Raw genomic sequence first — 19,454 nt, 5'->3', positions numbered from 1 at the left:
AGTGCGGCAGCTAGAGTTGCCAGTACTATGCTCTGCAGTAGGAGATAGGAAAGGCACATTTTCTATGGTCACCACAACACCTTGCAGGATTATTTGGAGGATTAAATAAAATAATATAATCTATGTAAAATGTTTAACTATACTTAACACATAGCAGGCACTTAACACATGCATTCTGTTAGTTGTTGGTGTTATTATTAATGGTAGGTGGTTCCTAACTGCCTCATTGAGAAGACAATATCTTGTCTATTTAGAAGCTACCTCCTTAATGTCTTGACACCTTCATGGTCAAGTCTGATAGAAACAGATTCTTTCTATTCTGTTCAACAAGAGTTTCAACTTCTGGCATGTAAGACAGGGTTTTTTTCTAAGTGATTGACACTATTTCTCTTGTAAGTTTCCATACCCACTTCCAAACCCATTTGAAGATGTGACTTTGCTGTTTTACAGGTTTATAGGCACAATTTTAGATTAATCTAATTAAAGCCAATATATTATAGATCGAGATTTCTAGTTCTACATGGGGTGATTATTTGACAATATGTGAAAGTACTTTACAAAGTATACAAAAATTAGATAAATGCTGACATAATTTTTATGATAATGATGATGAAGTTGGTGTTTTAAGAAGTTGCATACAGCTACAGACTACCCAGGGATTGGTCTTATAAAGAGAAGGCAGGAAGGACAATTTGGAATTTATTGACACAAGCAGGTGCAAGGTCACAAAGATCCAGACCAGGGTGATGAAATTTGGGAGAAGAAGGTGAGAAACATTTAAAAGGAAAAATCATCAGAAATTTGTAATTAATTTGCTCTGATGAATAAGAAAGGGAAATGAAACAAAAAGAAATCAAAAGTTCCCAGGTCCTAAGAAAAAAGGGTGGTTCAGTTGAGAGGGTAGAATGGACATCTGTTTTTAAAATCTGCCCCTCAATTCTTTTCTCCTCTTCTTCTACCGACAGTAACCCTCGCCTTTAGAGAACTTTCCCCACTCTGCTCCATGTGGTTCTCATTCAGCTGCCAATTATAGTATTGTACTTCCTTGTCACAGGGTGAGCTTGAGACTCAGACCTAGCCAATTATAGAGTCCCATCCTTCTAGCCACAGTGGTTGTCCAAGTAATGGGCATATGACAAGTAATTTCAACAAGTGACCTTCCTTTAGATTTTATTTACAGCTATGTGCTGCATAAATGATGTTTTGGTCAGTGGCAGACGAAATATACAAAAATAGTCCCATAAAATTATAATGAAGCTGAAAAATTCCTATCACCTAGTGACACTATAGCCATTGTAAGTCACAGCGCAGCACATTACTCACGTGGTGATGATGCTGGTGTAAATAAACCCACTGTGCTGCCAGTTATATAAAAGTATAGAACCTACAATTATATACAGTACATAATACTTGCTAGTGATAATAAATGACTGTTACTGGTTTATGTATATAAATGCTGACATACTTTTTATCTTTATTTTAGAGTGCACTCTTTCTACTTATTTAAAAAAAAATAGTTAACTGTAGGACAGCCTCAGCAAGGTCCTTCAGGACGTATTCCAGAAGAAGGCATTGTTGTCATGGGAGATGACAGCTCCAGGCCTGTTATTGCCTCTGAAGGCCTTCCAGTGAGACAAGATATGAAGGTGGAAGGCAGTGATATTAATGATCCTGACTCTGTGTAGGCCTAGGCTAATGGGTGCGTGTTCATGTCTTCATTTTTAAGAAAAAAGTTTAAAAAGTTAAAATAAATAAACATGTTAAAAATAAGAAAAAGTTGGCTGGGCGCGGTGGCTCACATCTGTAATCCCAGCACTTTGGGAGGCCGAGGCAGGCGGATCACGAGGTCAGGAGATCGAGACCATCCTGACTAACACGGTAAAACCCCGTCTCTACTAAAAATACAAAAAAATTAGCCGGGCATGGTGGCGGGCGCCTGTAGTCCCAGCTACTCGGGAGGCTGAGGCAGGAGAATGGCGTGAACCCGGGGGGTGGAGCTTGCAGTGAGCCAAGATCGCACCACTGCACTCCAGCCTGGGTGACAAGAGCGAGACTCCGTCTCAAAAAAAAAAAAGAAAAGAAAAATAGGAAAAAGTTTATAGAGTAAGGATATAAGGAAAGAAAACATTTTTGTACAGCTGTACAATGTGTGTTTCAAGCTAAATGTTATTACAAGAGTAAAGAAGTTTTTTAAAAATTGAAAAGTGTATAAAGTTAAAAAGTTACAGTAAGCTAAGGTTAATTTTTTTTGAAGAAAGAAAAACATTAAAAGTGTAGTATAGCCTAAGTGTACAGTGTTTATAAAGTCTACAGTCATGTGCAGTAATTTCCTAGGCCTTCACATTCACTCACCACCCACTCACTGACACCCAGAGCAATTTCCAGTCCTGCAAGTTCCATTCATGGTAAGTGCCCTATACAGGTGGACCACTTTTTATCTCTTATACCATATTTTTATTGTACCTTTTATATGGTTAGATAGGTTTAGATACACAAATACCATTGTGCTACAAATGCCTGCAGTATTCAGTACACTAATATGGTATACAGGTTTAAGCCTAGGAGGAATAGACTATGACACATAGCCTAGGTGTGTAGTGGGCTATATCACCTAGGTTTGTGTAGGTACACTTTATGATATTTGCACAATGATGAAATTACCTAACAACACGTTTCTCAGAACCTATCCCCATGTTAAGCAACACACGACTGTATTTCACAGTCTGAAAAAATCCAAACTCTCAAGCATTTCAGATAAGGGATACTCAACTTGTATAGATAGATTAAAAGTTAAAATATGAGAAAATACATAGCATGGCAAGTCAAAGCTAGACCGACTATATTAACATTAGACAAAGTAGACTTCAGAACAAGAACTATTACCAGGAGTAAAGAGCCACATTATATAATGATAAGCGGGTTGATTCCCAAAGGTAGCATCACAATCCAAAGGTATATGCACATAATAACAGATGCTAAAGCATAAACTAGTATTACTAAAAGTCAAATCCACAAGTATACTGGAACATTTAAACACTCCTCTCTCTCTAATCAATAGAACAAGTATATAGAAAATCAGTAAGGATACAGAAGACCTGAATGACACTATCAACCCATTTGACCTAATTGCCTAATTTAAAGAGCACTCCATCCAACAAAATTATTTTCAAGTGCACGTGGAATATTCACAAAAATAAACCATATTTCTAGGTGATAAATAGAGAAATGCAAATCAAAACCACAGTGAAATACCATCTCACGCCAGTTAGAATGGTGATCTTTAAAAAGTCTGGAAACAACAGATGCTGGCGAGGATGTGGATAAATAGGAATGCTTTTACACTGTTGGTGGGAGTGTAAATTAGTTCAGCCACTGTGGAAGACAGTGTGCTGATTCCTCAAGGATGTAGAACCAGAAATGCCCGTTTGACCCAGCAATCCCATTGCTGGGTATATATCCAAAGGATTATAAATCATTCTACTATAAAGACACATGCAGATGTATGTTTACTGCAGCACTATTTACAATAGCAAAGACTTGGAACCAACCCAAATGCCCATCAGTGATAGACTGGATAAAGAAAATGTGGCACATATACACCATGGAATACTATGAAGCCATAAAAAAGAATGAGTTCGTGTCCTTTGCAGGGACATGGATGAAGCTGGAAACCATCATCCTCAGCAAACGAACACAGGAACAGAAAACCAAACACCGCATGTTCTCACTCATAAGTGGGAGCTGAACAATGAGAACACATGGACACAAGGAGGGGAACATTACACACCAGGGCCTCTCAGGGGGCAGGGGGAAAGGGGAGGGAGAGCATTAGGACAAATACCTAATGCATGCGGAGCTTAAAACCTAGATGATGGGTTGATAGGTGCAGCAAACCTTCATGGCACATGTATACCTATGTAACAAACCTGCATGTTCAGCACATGTATCCCAGTACTTAGAGTAAAAAAAAAGAAAGAAAGAAATCATAAGCCAGTTATGGTTAAAAATAATAATAACCACATGAAAAATAAAATTTATATAATTATATTAAAGAATTGACTGGTGACGGGTGGATCACTTGAGGTCAGGAGTTCCAGACCAGCTTGGTCACAGGAGTTCAAGACCAGCTTGGTCACCGTCTCTACTAAAAATACAAAAATTAGCTGGGCATGGGGGTGCACTGCTGTAGTCCCAGCTACTCGGGAGGCTGAGGCAGGGGAATCGCTTAAACCCAGGAGGCAGAGGTTGCAGTAAGCAGAGATCGTGCCACTGCACTCCCTCCAGCCTGGGTGACAGAGCGAGACTCTGTCTCAAAAAAAAAAAAAAAAAAGAATTGAAATCATGCAGAGTATGTTCTTGGACCACAATGGAATAAAATAGGAATTAATGACAGAGAAATAGCTGTGAAAAACCTAAAATACTTGGAAACTAAACAAGGCACTACTAAATAGCCCATGTGTCAGAGAGTAAGTCTCCAGGGAAATAAGAAAATATTTTTAATTTAGAGAAATTTAAATATATCAAAATTTGGGAACGTTTATATCAATAAAGAAGAATATTATGAAATTAGATAGTGGTGATGATTGCACAACACTGCGAATGTATTAAAAACCACGAATTGTACCCTTTAAAAAGGTGAATTTTATAACCTGTGAATTATATTTCGATTTTAAAAAAGAAAAGGAGAAAGATCTTGGGACCAAAAGGCTAAGCTTCCACCTTAAACTAAAAACAGAAGAGCAAACAAAACCCAAAGCAAACATAAGGAGGAAAATTGAAAAGGTAAAGTAGAGTTTAACAAAATTATCAGCAGAAAATCAATAGAGAAAATCAAATAAAACAAAAGCTGATTCTTTGAAAAGACCAATAAAATTGACAAACTTCTAGCCAGACTAAGAAAAAAAGAAAAAGACACAAATTACCAATATCTGGAATGAAATAAGGGATATTCATGAATGAAATAAGGTCTGTAGGGCAGATATTAAAGGGATAATGAGGAAACATTATGAACAATTATATGCCTATTATATTAGTTTTCTATTGTTCCTTAACAAATTACCGCAAACATAGTACAATACACTTATTATCTCACACTTTCTGTGGTTCAAGAGTTCATGCATAGCTTAGCTGGGTGCTATGTTTAGGGTCTCATAAGGCTGCGACTAAGGTTTTGGCTGGCCAGTATTCTCATATGGGGGTTTGACTAGTGGGTAGGCAGAATAGTGGTCCCTCAAAGATGTCAATGTCCCAATCCTCAGGACTTGCGAATATGTTATAGTACAAGGGCACTATATGGCAAAGGGGTCTTTGCAGATATGATTAAGTTAAGGATCTTGAAATGGGAAGGTTATTCTGGATTATACAGTGGGCTCTATAATCATAAGTGTCTTTATAAGAGAAAGAGATTCAAAGAACAAGATGTAACAATAGAAGTCAGAGTGATGTGATGTGAGAAAGATTCAACCATTTATTGCTGGCTTTGAAGACAGAGGAAGGGGCCACAAGCCAAATAATACAGGTGGCCTCTAGAAGCTGGAAAAGACAAGGAATGGGTTCTTCCCAAGAGCCTCCAGAAGGAATAGAGCCCTGCTGATGCCTTGATTTTATCCCACATAGGACTCATTTTGAACTTCAGACCCCTAGAATTGTGAGATAATAAATTTGTGTCTTTTTTTTATTATACTTTAAGTTTTAGGGTACATGTGCAATTTGTGTCATTTTAAGCCACTAAGTTTGTGATAATTTGTTACAGCAGCAATAGGAAGTTAATATAAATGAGGAAGAATCCACTTCAAAGCTCACTCAGATTGTTGGCAGAATCCATTTTGTTGTGTCTGTAAGACTGAAGGCTCTGGATTCTTGCTGGCTGTTGGCTGGAGGCCACCCTCGGCACCTTGAGGCTTTCTTAACCTAACAAAGAGCTTCTACAACAACAAAACTTAACAACCAACATCATATTTAATGTTGAAAAACTGAATGCTTTCCCCCTAAGATCAGATGTCTGCTTTCACCACTCCTATTCAACATCATGCTAGAAATACCAGACAGTGCAGTAAAGAAAGAAAAAGAAATAAAAAGCATAGAGATTGGCAAGTAATAATTAAAATAGTCTCTATTCACAGAGAACACAATTGTCTGCATGAAAACACATTTTGTCTGCATGAAAACACAATTGTCTGCATGAAAAATAATTTACACAAAAGCTCCTAGAACTAATATGTGAGTTTAGCAAGGTCACAGGATACAAGGGCAAAACAAAAACCAAGTATACATCTATATACTAGCTATTTGGACAATTGGAAATTGAAACTAAAAACTGCACAAACGATGTGCAGGATCTATATACAGAAAACTATAAAACACCAATAAAAGAAATCACAGGAGACCTAACTAAATGGGGAGATATGCCGTATTCATGGATTTTAAGCGTCAACATTAAGATGACAGTTTTTTCCCAAACTAAAGATTTAGCGCAGTGCCAATTAAAATGCCACCAGGATTTTTTAATACAAATCAAAAAGCTAATTCTAAATTTTATATCCAAAGGCAAAGGAACTAGAATACCCAAAATTATTTCAAAAAAGAAGAACAAAGAGGACTCACACTACTGATTTTAAGACTTACTAAAAAGCTATACTAATGAAGATGACAATGTAGTATGGGCAAAAGGATAGAGACATAGATCAACACAGCAGAATAGAGAGTCCAGGAATAGACCCACACAAAAATTGCCAATTTATTTTTTAACAGCTTTATTGAAGTGGAATTGCCATACAAAGAACTACACATATTTAATATATACTCTTTGATGAATTTGGACATATGCAAATACCTGTGATCATGAACAATTGATATCCAAAAAAGGCAGAGAGGCCACTCAATGAAGAAAGTCTTTTCAACAAAGGGTGCTAAAACAACTGGACATCCATATACAAAATCAGGAATTTCAATCTATACCTCATACCTTACACAAAAATTAATTAAAAATAGATCATAAACCTAAGTGTAAATAATAAAAGTATAAACTTCATTTCTTCCTAAAAGGGCAAAATCTTTTGTGATCGTGGGTTGGGCAAAGAGTTCTCAGATGTGACACTGAGGGCACAACCCATAAAAGACAGGATGGATAAACTGGACTTCATCAAATTAAAAACTTTGCTCTGCAAAAGACACTGTCAAGAGAATGAAAGGACAAACTACACATTGGAAGCAAATTTTTGTAAAACACATAGTTCACTGCAGCCTCGAACTCCTGAGCTCAAACAATCCTCCACCTCAGCCTCCTGAGTAGCTAGGCATGTGCCACTAGTCCTGGCTAATTTTTCTTTTTTATCTTTTATTGTAGAGACAGGGGTCTTGCTATGTTGACCAGTCTGGTCTCAAACTCTTGGCCTCAAGTGATCCTCTGACCTTGGCCTCCCAAAGCACTGGGATCATAGGTGTGAGTCACCGCATCCAGCCTTATACTCACGATTTTTAAGTGCCAATCCTAATAACAAAGAAGCCCAGGGCTTGTGTTTCTTTGGTAGGACAGGTATTAAGGGATTGTTGCAGTGAAGATACAAGCTCTGATTAGATGTCAACACCATTTTAGTATTGTTTACTGCACCAGGAGATTCCAATTTAGTCCCAGATTCTTCATCTACAGTTTGGTGACTCTATTTCAACCCTATTAAGATCCCTTTAGGCTAGGTGTGGCGGTTCACACCTGTAATCTCAGTGCTTTGAGAGGCCAAGGTGGGAAGATCGATTGAGGCCAGGAGTTTGAGATCAGCCTGGGCAACAGTGAGACCCCCATCTCTACAAAAAAAAATATATGTTTTTTTAAATAGCCAGGTATGATGTCTACTCGAGAGCCTGAGGTGAGAGGATAACTTGAGCCTGGGAGGTCAAGGCTGCAGTAAGCTGTGATTGCACCTCTCCACTCCAGCCTGGACAACAGAGCAAGACCCTCTCTCTTAAAACAAACAAACAATGACAACAACAAAAACCCTTTGGTTGTAAGCAATGGAAACCCACAGGCTGGCTGAAGCATTCAAAGGGATAGAAGAGTTGGGCATGGTGTCTCACATCTGTAATCCCAACACTTAGGGAGGCAGAGGCAGGAGGATAGCATGAGCCCAGGAGTTTGAGACCTGCCTGGGCAACATAGAAGACTCTTTTCTCAACAAACAAACACACACACACACAAAAAGGATGGAAGGATCAGAAGAACCAAGACGTAGGAAGAGCAGGGACCCACAGCAGCAGTGGGTAGGTCTTCACTTCAGGACACACTGTCACTAATGTACGTATCACAATTCTCAGGCTCTTTGCTTCTGTGTTTGGAGTTTCAAGTTCCTGAGTGAGTATAATTGCACCAACTTTGGTTGGGTGTCTACCTCTGGATCAATTAGCGGCAGCCAAGGGATGAATGCCCTAAATCTGAGAAGGCCACTGGGGCTTTGTCCTTGTGCACTGAAGCCATTCACAACAAAGGGGGAATTGTGTGCTAGGCAGTGGCCCCAAGAGATGTGTATTGCAAGCAAAAAGGTTGCACAGATTCTTTTCTATATGAGCTCACCATCAGAATATGAGGACAACAGAGAGTTTGGTGGCATTCTGATTTCCCCCCACAGTCTCTTTAATATCCCAACAGGTTTTTGTCTAAGGCCTAAGAGAAATTAGTCTCATCTTCATGTTTATACTTTTACAATCTGTTTACAGACAAAAGATCATACACACTCTCATTCAGTCCTTTATCTAAAAGATAATACTCTAAATGCTTAGGATGGTCCTTAAGATGTTACTACTCTGCTCAAAAACTTATAAGGAAAAAAAACATATAGTGCATTGCACTCCAGCCTGGATGACAGAGCAAGACCCTGTCTCAAAAAGCAAAAACAAAAACTTATAGAGGCTCTCTATTATCTACCATATTAAAACATCTAAGAATTTAGTTACTTATCAAATAGCCTTCCCTTCCTTTCCCAACTCCTTTTTTATTAAATATTAGTTGAGCATACAATATTCTCTTTAAGTATTATTTTTTTAACATAATTTTACACGACAGCTACAGCTTCGCTGCTGGAGGTGAAAGATTGTTTCTTGCTATGTTGCCCAGGCTGGTCTCAAACTCCTGGGCTCAAGCGACCCTCTCACCTCGCTGTCATAAAGTGCAAGGATTACAGGTGTGAGCCACCATACCCAGCCAGAACAATATTCTCTACTTTCTAGACATTAACATGGTGGTAACCGTATTTGTCAATCTTATAAGCCCAAAAACTTATGGTCATAAATATCTGAAATCAGACCACCTCAGAATATTTTTGGCATATGTTTCCCATAGCCAAAGAATATGCAAAAAAAAAAAAAAAAAAAAGAAAGTTGAAAACAGTCCCTACCTTGTAAACAGTTAAGAGTGGTTGGTACAGGCTAGGGCCAGGCGCAGTGGCTCACGCCTGTAATCCCAGCACTTTGGGAAGTCGAGGCAGGGAGATCACCTGAGATCAGGAGTTCAAGACCAGCCTGGCCAACATGGCGAAACCCCGTCTCTACCAAAAATACAAAAATTAGCCGGGTGTGGTGGCACATGCCTGTAATCCTAGCTATTCAGGAGGCTGAAGCGGGAGAATCGCTTGAACCTGGGAGGCGGAGGTTGCAGTGAGCCGAGATCAAGCCACTGCACTCCAGCCTGGGCAACAGAATGAGACTCTGTCTCAAAAAAAAGTGGTACAGGCTGCTCTCTAGCAACCCTTTCACCTTGTCAGAGTCCCAGCTGCCCCCAGACCAACCTTATTCAATCCCACCTTGCTTTTTCTTTTGCTATTCCTTTGACCTTGAAAATCTTATCTTGTGCATAATTCTGTGTCCTCCACTTGCATAAACTACCTCCAAAAAGTTTGCACTTTCTAACCTCTCCATTCTCTGAACAATAACATAGTAAAAGCTGTCTCTCTTCAACATGAGAAAAACTGCATGTAATTAAAAAATGAAATTGATAAATTTTGATATGACTTTTAATGTTTTAATACCAACAATAATTTAAATGGTCATTATCCTTAACCCAAGTACCTCCCTTCATGAAGTAATCTGTCTCTCCCACCTTGGAACTTCCATTGTATTTCATTCCTCTATTGCGCACACTGATTTTCTCTTTTGTATTATGATTATGGTTCTCTGTCAATGCTTGTCCTCTATGAGATTATAGTTCTTTGAGGGAAAGTACTGTGTCTTACTCTTATTTGCACCCTTTCTAGTTCTCAGCACAATGCCTGGCATGCTACAGATACACAATCTACTTTTGTGTGTGTGTGTGATGGAGTTTCGCTCTGTCACCCAGGCTGGAATGCAGTGGTGTGATCTTGGCTCACTGCAACCTCTGCCTCCTGGATTCAAGAGGTTCTCCTGCCTCAGCCTTCCGAGTAGCTGGGACCACAGGCGCGTGCCACTGCACCTGGCTAATTGTTGTGTTTTTAGTAGAGGTGGGGTTTCACTATGTTGGCCAGGCTGGTCTCGACCTCAGGTGACTCACCTGCCTTGGCCTCCCAAAGTGCTGGAATTACAGGCGTGAGCCACCACGCCTGGCCACAATATAAATTTTTTTGAATGAAGGAAGGAATTAACCGACAGAGATTTATATGATGATGTTACAACCTCCTTTTCCATATAAGCCCATCAGACAGCCTAGAAATAAAACACTTACTAAAAACAGTTCAGAGAAGTCTATCTGTGAAACTGTCGGTATGATGTAATTCTAAAGAAAGTTAGGGGACCCCCAGACTATATGGAAGGCTCAGTCTGCTTTTTAGTGCTAGTTTCACAACAAGCAAAATAACCATAGTGTCTCTTGAGAAATAAGCACTAATTTTAGAACTAATAAGTACTAATTTTAGAACTCCATATATTAATGGTTTATAGCCTCTCCTTTCTCAGTGGCAGGACTGAGAAATAGGAGCTTGTGGTATGAAATCAGAATACCTGAATTTCAGTCTCACCTCCATCACATATTAGCCATGTGACCTTGGGTGAGTTGTTTAACCTCTCTTTGCCTCAGTTTCATCACTGGCAAAATGTCGAAACTAACAGTAGACTCCCTCAAAGGGATGGTGTGAAAATTAATGACAACATATTTAAACTATTTAGAATAGTACCTGGCACTTCGTCTTTTAAAGTGATAGAAATATACCATACTTATCTTATATCCTCTATTGGTAAATTCCATGTTAAGGGCAAAATTTCTTTTTTATATCCCACCAGGGTACCTAGCACAGTATGTAACAAATACTAGACGCTCAAAAAAATGACATGCATTATATTTGAGGTAAATAAATTGAATGCACAAGAAAATAAAGGTATTTTAAAAATGTAAATGCAATTAATATAAATTAAAGGGCTCTTGACATATCATTTGCATATCTTCCATTTTTCCTTATAATTAGTTGCTGGCTATCTTACGATTTTATCTTTTTCTTGCCCTCTTCAAAGCATGTAGTTTGGTGTAATGCACATTATAGCCCTCAGAATTGCTGGCCTTCTGACAAGCTAGCTGTTTGGATATTGTGAGGGATGAGGTTGCTGCAGCAAAAAGTGGGTTACACGACAGCACAGCCTCGCTGCTGGAGATGAAAAACCAATAATCCCAGAAAACAGCGCATAGGGTAGGCTGGGCCAGCCGAGGATTATGTGAAGGTTCGTTGGGACCCTCCGGAGGCCAGTGGGGTACTGCAAAGGTGAGTGCCCCAGTGCCAGGGGTCGTGAGCCCGGAGCCCTGCGGGGGACGGCTGGTAGGCCCTGCTGGATGAGTCATTCTCCCCACCCCGGGCACGTGCTGGTGGCGGCATCCACCCGGACCCCGCCTTCCCCCTCCAACCCCCCGGCGCGGAACGCGAGCGGTGAGCGGCCCCAGCGCCCCCAAGGCGCCCCCTCCGGGCCGCCTCCTCCGGGCGGGCACTGCCCTTGCCGCAGTCGGCTGCTGGCGCAGTCCCCGCGCCGCAGTGCCAGGCGCTCGTGGGGGGCACCCACGGGCACCTGGGCCGTCTGCTCATCGGAGCCGTCCGCCGTCCTCCCGCATTCCCACGGCGCCCCACGCCCGCGCGCCCGTCGCCGGTCACCCGCCGCCCGCGGAGCCGCGAGGGCGGCTCCTGGAGGCGCAAGAGGACTGGGCGGGGCGGGGCGCGCCCACCGGCCGGCCCAGGGCACCTCGCGCGGGTGCACACGCCGCAGCCCCGCGGGGCGGGTGGGTGTGCTCCGGGCGCGCGCGCCGCCGCCTCCTCAGCCTGCCGCTCCGCCCGCGCCGCCTGCTGCCGGCGCTCGGCCCAGCACGCCGGCTCTCGGGCTGCCGTGGGCTGCGCGGGGCCCGCGGTGTAGAGTCCGCCGCCCCGGAGCCGCGTCCCGCACCCGGACGGTCCCGGTAAGCGGGGGCGGGGGCGGCGGGGACCGGGCCGTCACCTGAGGGGCGGGTCTGCGGCCGCGGACAGTCCTCCGGGACTCTGAGGTGCTTGTGTGGGAGCCGCCTCCAAGGTGGCCCCCCTGTGTCATTGGATGAACCCCGAGTAACTGCTGCCTCTACGCCTTGGGGGAGTCCCTGAGGTGCTGTGGGGAGCCGCCCCCATAAAGACCCCCTGTGGGAATGGACTCCCGGGGCGCTGTCTGCATTTGCTGCCATAGGGAGCGCCAGCGTGGAGGGGACTGGCCCCAGAGAGCCCTTCTGTGTCACTGTGGGAGCAGGCACAAGGGTGGTCTCTGGAGCTGGCTCAATGGAAGACCACCTGGGAACATAGGGGAGCCGCAGGAGCTTCGAGGTGGTGGAGCCCCCAGAGGGCTCCCTAGAAAAGGAGGACCTGAGACTGTGCCCTAGAACTGTGGGAAGCAACCTCTGACTGGGGAGGGGGGATCCTCCCATGGGATCCATGAGTGACTTCCCACGGCTCCAAGGACTTTGGCCTCGACCGGGATCCCTGTAGGGTTCCATGTGCCCTTACTTGTATCCCCACACCGTGGCCCAGAGGTGGGAGCCTTCTAGGGCTGCAGCCTCTTTCCATTCCTCCTCTTTCCCCATTCGGATTTTTCTTCTCCATGGTAGCCCAGTTGCTCCACGCTGCATTTTAATGGAGACAGAAACTGCTGCGAGAGCACAGGGCCCTAAGCCGAGGATGAGGACCAGTGAGGCCTCTAAAGCAAAGATAGGAGATTTGAGCCCCTAGGTTTGACCGTGCAGAAGGAAGCAGTAAGATCAGGTGGAATAACTGACTTTGGCAGGTCCTGGAGGGAAAGGCCTTTGAAGGAAGGAATAAAGGTTGTATAGGATTGTTGAGCACCAGTACGCTAGGCAGTATACTAGGTATGTTTAAACATCTCATATAACTCTTACAACAGCTTTGTGAAATTATCCCCTTTTAAACATTGAGACTCAGAGAGGTTTAGCAATTTGCCCAAGGTCACAAAGCTGATGAAAAACATAATCATAAAATGTTTTTCAAATTTTATTTGGGAAAAAGTACTAAGGAGCAGCAGAAGAAAGAATAGATATTTGTTAATAAGTTGCATTAAGGTGCCTGCCGAGCATAGGGTTTTGCAATGGTACAAGCTCAGTAAATGTGATGATTAAATAAGTGGATGAGGACAGTTTAACTGGCCATGAGATTGCTGCAGGAACTGATTTCCACAGAATCCCCAGATTTCAGGGTGTGGCTTCCTTCACTGGCAGTCCCACTGTCATGATGCCTTGGGGTGGCTCTGGACCTAATTGAGGCCTCTGGGTGTGGTTTTTGACAGGGCTTGCTCTGGGGATCTAGGGGGACCCTTCTGTGGATGGAGTGTCCCAAGACCACCCTACCTGTTACAGAATACTCGAAGGAGAGAAAGGAGAGACAGGATCACTTTTAGGAAGCACGATCCACACTGTCCTTGTGACCCTCTGACTACATGCACCGGTGGACAATGGTCCACAGATAGCACTCAGGACACTTTTGCCCAAGAGTGCCTCTGCATGAGGAGGAGGAGGACAGGAAAGGTGCAGAGCCAAGGAAGGCTCACTGGGAGTCTGTTAGGGGGAGCGCAAAGGGTCTGCGCCAGACATAGTGTTGCCTCCTCATCTCGCCCCCTCGTTGTTTTCATTCTAGCTGAATCCCAAGAGTTCAACTTTGAGCCCCAAGGATGGATTCTGGTTTCTTGTCCAAAAACGGAGTGGTGAGAGGGCCAAGCAATGATATTCATTACAGAGCCATTCTGGAAGGGTTTTCCTGCTCCCCTTCCCTGCTTTCTTCCACACAGTCAAACCTAGTTAAATCCTCCTTGAACAGAAGTGGCTTCCTTTGGCTCCTGGAATTACATAGTGAGGAGAGAGACCAAGCTAGTGGGAAAACAGAACAACATAGTTTACCAGTTGTTAGATTTTTTTTTCTTTTAACTCAGTGATGCTACCTTGCACGCAACTCAGTGGAGTAAACCCCGACAAAGGTTTATGTTGGTTAGGACCTCCCCATTGTAAAGTTGTTTATAATCCCCCTTTCAGTTCAAACCCATCTGATCAGCTTAACAGATCAGAATAAATAGGTAGGCATATATTTAAAGAAAGTCAGAAGGACCAAACCTGAAGATATGATCTTTGTTCCAGATCATTGATTTGTCACTGAGGTTTTATTCCTAAATTGGTCTTTTGTTGAGGGTGCTTATTATCACACCCACTCATGACCCTGGAAAAATCACTAAATGGATCCAGGCTCTCCCCTAATCTTGGACCTTGGATATCAGCTTCCCCATGTCCAGCATTGGGTAAAATTAAGATTTCAAAATTCCTAAGAATACAGCCTAACTCTCCCTAGTCACAGCATGAGTCTGCAAATCAAATCATTCCAGAATGTGCACGAAAGATGTCACCAGGTGGCCTTAACCTTCTCAAAAATGCCCTCTCCAAAGGGAAATAAAAGGGGAGAGAACGGCTCACCCAGTTTCATTTGAGTGTACCCAAATGTGTCTGGATTTTACTGTCTGGATTTCTCAACCTTTGATCTTTCACATATTCTCCAATCTTCTAACATTGTCTTCTTCTAACATTTGCCATTCCTTTCCTTCAACATGGATAGTAAGACCTCCCCAGGCCCATTTCCCTGACTCCTTGCAATTTTTTCCACTACACCTGTTCCTAAGTGGATCACATTCATGCAAATAGTTTCCCTTCTCTTTAGCTACAGAATCTATTATCTTTTAGTCCCAAATGCTTCTCTCCAGCAGTGCTGCTTGGCTTCTGCTATCTTCATGTCCCAAATTGATTTATTCATTTCTGATGGGAATATCATTATCCACTCCACCCCTCAATCTTAATGACCAAATTCTGACAGGAATTGCTTGCCAGCTTTGGACCAAGAAACCAAGACCATCAGTGTCCAGCTGAAGACATGATTATTTTTTCCATTAGCACATCCCCTCCATTCTCCCCACTCCTCCAGCAATCCCCTCAGAGACTCACTTACATTTACTAAGTGCTACTTACTTGCCAGGCACTATGCTAGATAAATATGAGAGTTTCTTGCCCTTGAGGAGTTCACATAGAATCAGTCTGCATTTCTCTAATCATTCACTATAAAGAGTAGGAAAAGTAAGGGGGAAATTATGGCATTACAGAATATCCACAGGAACCAATATAGAGTATGCCTTTTCCCAAGCATCACTGAAACTCAGCTGCTGTGCTATGCCTCCTCTGGCAGCCACATTCAGCCCTCCTGCCAGTGCCCTGCCAAAATTACTTTTGCCCATATACTCTGAGTGTAAACTGACCACATTTTTGCCTTCCTATGATAGTAATGACAGAACCTTTTATTTAGATAGCATGTTACAGTTTATGAAGCCCTTTAGATATATGTTGGCTGTTTGGTTTTGAGAAATGCTTCATCTTACTGGGGTCCTCTCACTAAAGCAGAGCTGTGTGGGCTAATTGGCTCTCTCTCTTTTTGTATGTTTGTTTTTTTGAGGCTTAGGAGTCTCCCAGAGGGAAAGCCCCAGTGATTCACTACAGTCACCACCTACGAGCTCTTGGGTTGCGAAGGAGTTTCCTGTTGGGTCCTAAGGCCAAACAATGCACTCACTGGTCAGCGCTGGAACTTATCAGGGCAGTCCCTCTTCCTGGCCTCAGCAAATCCAATTCTCTGGGATTTTCTTCCTCCTTGAAACTCAAATACATATTCTCTTCTAACAAATATTTTAAGCATACTATCTCAAACCAGTTCTTTGGGCTGATGCTAATTCTTATGTGAAGACACGTTTCCTTGCCTATTTCTATCTAGCCCCCAGGCTGGCTTCATACCATCTAAGTCATGATGGAGTCCCCATATAGCTCCATGCCTTGGCATGTGCTGTTACCTCTTCCTGGAATGCTTTTTTTTTTTTCCTTATCCACTGATGTAACTCCTACTCATATTCAAAATTTAGCTCAAGCAACACCTTTTTTTTTCAATCCTACACTTATGCCCCCTGCACACGCACATACTCACTGCATTCTCACAGGCTGAATGAGCTTCCATTTGTTCATTCTACCATCAGTTATTAAGCACCTGATTTGTGCCTGACGCATAGTAGGCTGTACTCAGCGAAAGTTTGCAGAATCAACAGAGAAGTAAATGGTGATAATTAAGGTGTAATAATTGCATTACATGGGGCTGAATCTGTGTTTCAGGGAACCAGAGCAGGAAACAGGGAGTGCCTCTCCATCTTGCTGAAAAGCTCTGCTTGCTAAGTGCAGTCTCACCAGCCAATCACTGGTGGTGTGATGTTCCTTAACTGTTGCTCTGCCTCTGTGGGAAGTCAGCACTGTGGCTTTTAATGAAGACTCAGGCCCTAAGAGGCTAAGCTCATGCCATAATTTTGCTCTCATCTATATTAGAACTTTGTGAGCTTTCAGTAAATATTAAACGGCAGCAGGATGCCTTGTAGTCTTGAGCTGAGGCCAGAAAGACAGTTTTTCTGTCTAGCCTTTCTGTTCCTTGGAAACCCCAGAAAAGCCTCATGTAGTTGTGACTGTGTCATCCTGAATAAACAGGCTGAATGAAGAGAGGTAGGGAGGTACCAGGTAGACCTTTCAGGGTCTACAAACATGAATACTAAAGTTAGTTTCTAGGCTACTGCCAGGTGACAAAATGTCTGAGTAGGAACAGGCTCCAAGAGCACTGTAGTGAGGCACTGGATTTTCCTAAGGCAACAGCCAGTCACTGGAGAACAATCGGACCCCTTGGGGCTTGGATTTCCTCAAAGACCTGCACGAGAACTCTTTTTGATGGTTTTTTTTTTTTTTTTTTTTTTGCTTAAAATCTTGAGGTTGATGCTGATGTTCACAGTAAGCTCAGAGTCTGTGCTATGCATTCAGCGTTTGTTTTGTTTTTTTACAGACCCTGGTTCTGTTGATTTTCCATACTCTTGCAGCTGGTCACCTTCTGTGTTAGGCATGTGGCTTTTCCTAAGGCTCTCAGCCCTTTGGGCACATGCTTCCAGGAGCCAATTGTTGACCACCTTGAAATTTTTCACTTGTATGTGCAGATACTGCTCATGCTAAATTTCAAACCCAGGACAAAGGAAGTGCATTTTCACACTTTCTACTTGTGTCCTTAAGGCAACTGCCCTCCTGTGGGCCTCACCATAGTCCACAGGACACAGCATAAATGCAGGGGACTATTGACTTTGGTAATACTGGCTTCTCTTTTCTTACCATTGTGATTGTAGAAACCAGCTAAATTGCAGAATTTCTTAACTCTCCTCTGTAGTCAGAGAGAAATCATCCTCGTGTTCTCATCCCTGCTAGCCCTGACTCACTGTCCAGGTGCCACCTCTTGGGAAGTAGAGTAGATGTGATGATGTGAGCTGGTGACTGCATAGTTTCTAGAATTGAGTTTTGGAGATTTGGTCTCATTAGTCTCTGGCCAATTTGATAAAGAGAAAAGACACTATGATCTTAAATAAATTGTTTATGTTGCCCAGTCATCTCTGCATCATTCATTCAACAAAGATTTAAGAGGCTAAAACCCTTAATGCTTAATGGAGATGATCAAACCTGTATACAAAAGACACTTTAAGTCACATGCTCTGTGGAAGTCAGTAAGAACCATCTCTACTTTTCTCCCTCCTGATCTCAGTGAAACACAGATTCCTTTACTCCACTTGCTCAACCTATTCTCTTTGGTTGTCTTTCCCTTTCCCCTCACTCAGAGGTTTTCTTTGCCTTGTTCCTTCCTAGGGAAGCCCTAACCTCCAGGCAGCCACTTTTACTTGCTTGTGAGCCTTTTAAATAGCCTCCATTCCCATACCAAGAATCAGATTGAACCAGCTACTCGGGAGGCTGAGGCAGGAGAATCACTTGAGCCCAGGAGTTTGAGGCCAGCCTGGGTAACATAGTGAGACCCTAGAACCACCCTCCATCTGAAAACATAAATTTTAAGAAGAGAAAATCAGTAAATGTACTTTACATTTAACAGGCTGCATGAGGAAACTCCTGCCTATTAGGAGTGTTGCCCTTCAGGCTCTCCACAGCTCTGAATCTTTATACAGAGTGCTGGGAAATAGAGGCTCCCCAGCTTCCTTCCCCTTCCTTATTTCTCTATCAGCTCCTGCTCCAGAGCAGCCCCTCCTCCTCTTACTCCCACCACTTTGCCCTTATTAATAATCCCGCTGAATTCTAAGCAGGTGCTCTGCAGAAAATGGGTGTGTCTTGCAAACATTCCAAGCTGCCCACATATGTCTTACTGCCTGACAAACACATCTAGACATGCTTCTCTTACCCAAGACAGATTCTACTTGTTGCTGTTTTCATTTCTTCCAGTTCATGAAGTCAGACGGCCCTATTCCACCTTCTTGTCCCGCTGTTATTTACCATCACCTGCTCCTCTCCCCTGAGTTTTTTTCCAAGCCTTCCCTAGATACCACAAATTCCCTGACAGCCACATAATTCTTGGAACAATATATTTTTGGCCTCTTTTCATCATTTTTAGGGAGGCAGAAACCCCCAGTCCCACCCACCAGCGAAAGAAGTAATCATTAGGTATAATTTGTGGGATCTTTGCAACTTGATTTCCTTTTAACTCTCTCTTTTTCCTAGGACTTATTCCAGCACAGGAGAGGCCAGGTTTTTATCCACAAGCATTTGTTTTTACCTGGCACCAATCACTACCACTTGTTTCTCTAAAAATTTGAGCTGATTTTGTTAAGTTCTCAAACATCCCAGGTGCACTTCTTGGATATTTCAGCACACACACTTTTAATCAAAGTGTCTTTTGTATACAGTTTTGATCCTCTCCATTAAGTATTAAGAGTTTTAGACTCACTTTTAAAGCTGAATTCTGTTGTGTCTTCACAGTTTACTGTCAAAGTCAAAGTCATGTCAATTCAAAATGACTTGGTGGTCTTGTTTGGATTTTGATGGTTTACTGTGAATAGTTCTACTTTGCATTTCTGCCCTAACAGGCATAAAATGGTCTACAAGATTGAACCAT

General features: G+C 42.7%; 1 protein-coding gene across 4 annotated transcripts in view; it reads left to right on the top strand.

Annotated features, from left to right (window-relative positions):
- Window positions 1-19,454, top strand: part of PHF24 (PHD finger protein 24) — a 93,749-nt gene that overhangs the window by 57,254 nt on the left and 17,041 nt on the right. Inside the window, exon 1 of one of the 4 annotated variants that reach the window (XM_008955197.4) lies at window positions 11,537-11,711. The exons of 1 other annotated variant lie outside the window; for it this stretch is intronic. The gene's annotated coding sequence lies outside the window, so the exon portion shown is untranslated. Of the gene's footprint in view, window positions 1-11,536; window positions 11,712-11,885; window positions 12,392-19,454 lie in introns of those variants that run through there. 2 more of the 4 variants (XM_034967363.4, XM_034967364.3) reach the window with 2 other exon arrangements.

Source organism: Pan paniscus, chromosome 11 (assembly GCF_029289425.2).
Source record: "Pan paniscus chromosome 11, NHGRI_mPanPan1-v2.0_pri, whole genome shotgun sequence".
NCBI lineage: Eukaryota > Metazoa > Chordata > Mammalia > Primates > Hominidae > Pan > Pan paniscus.
Note: the sequence above shows the minus strand (reverse complement) of the source record. Positions and strands in the feature narration are given on the sequence as shown.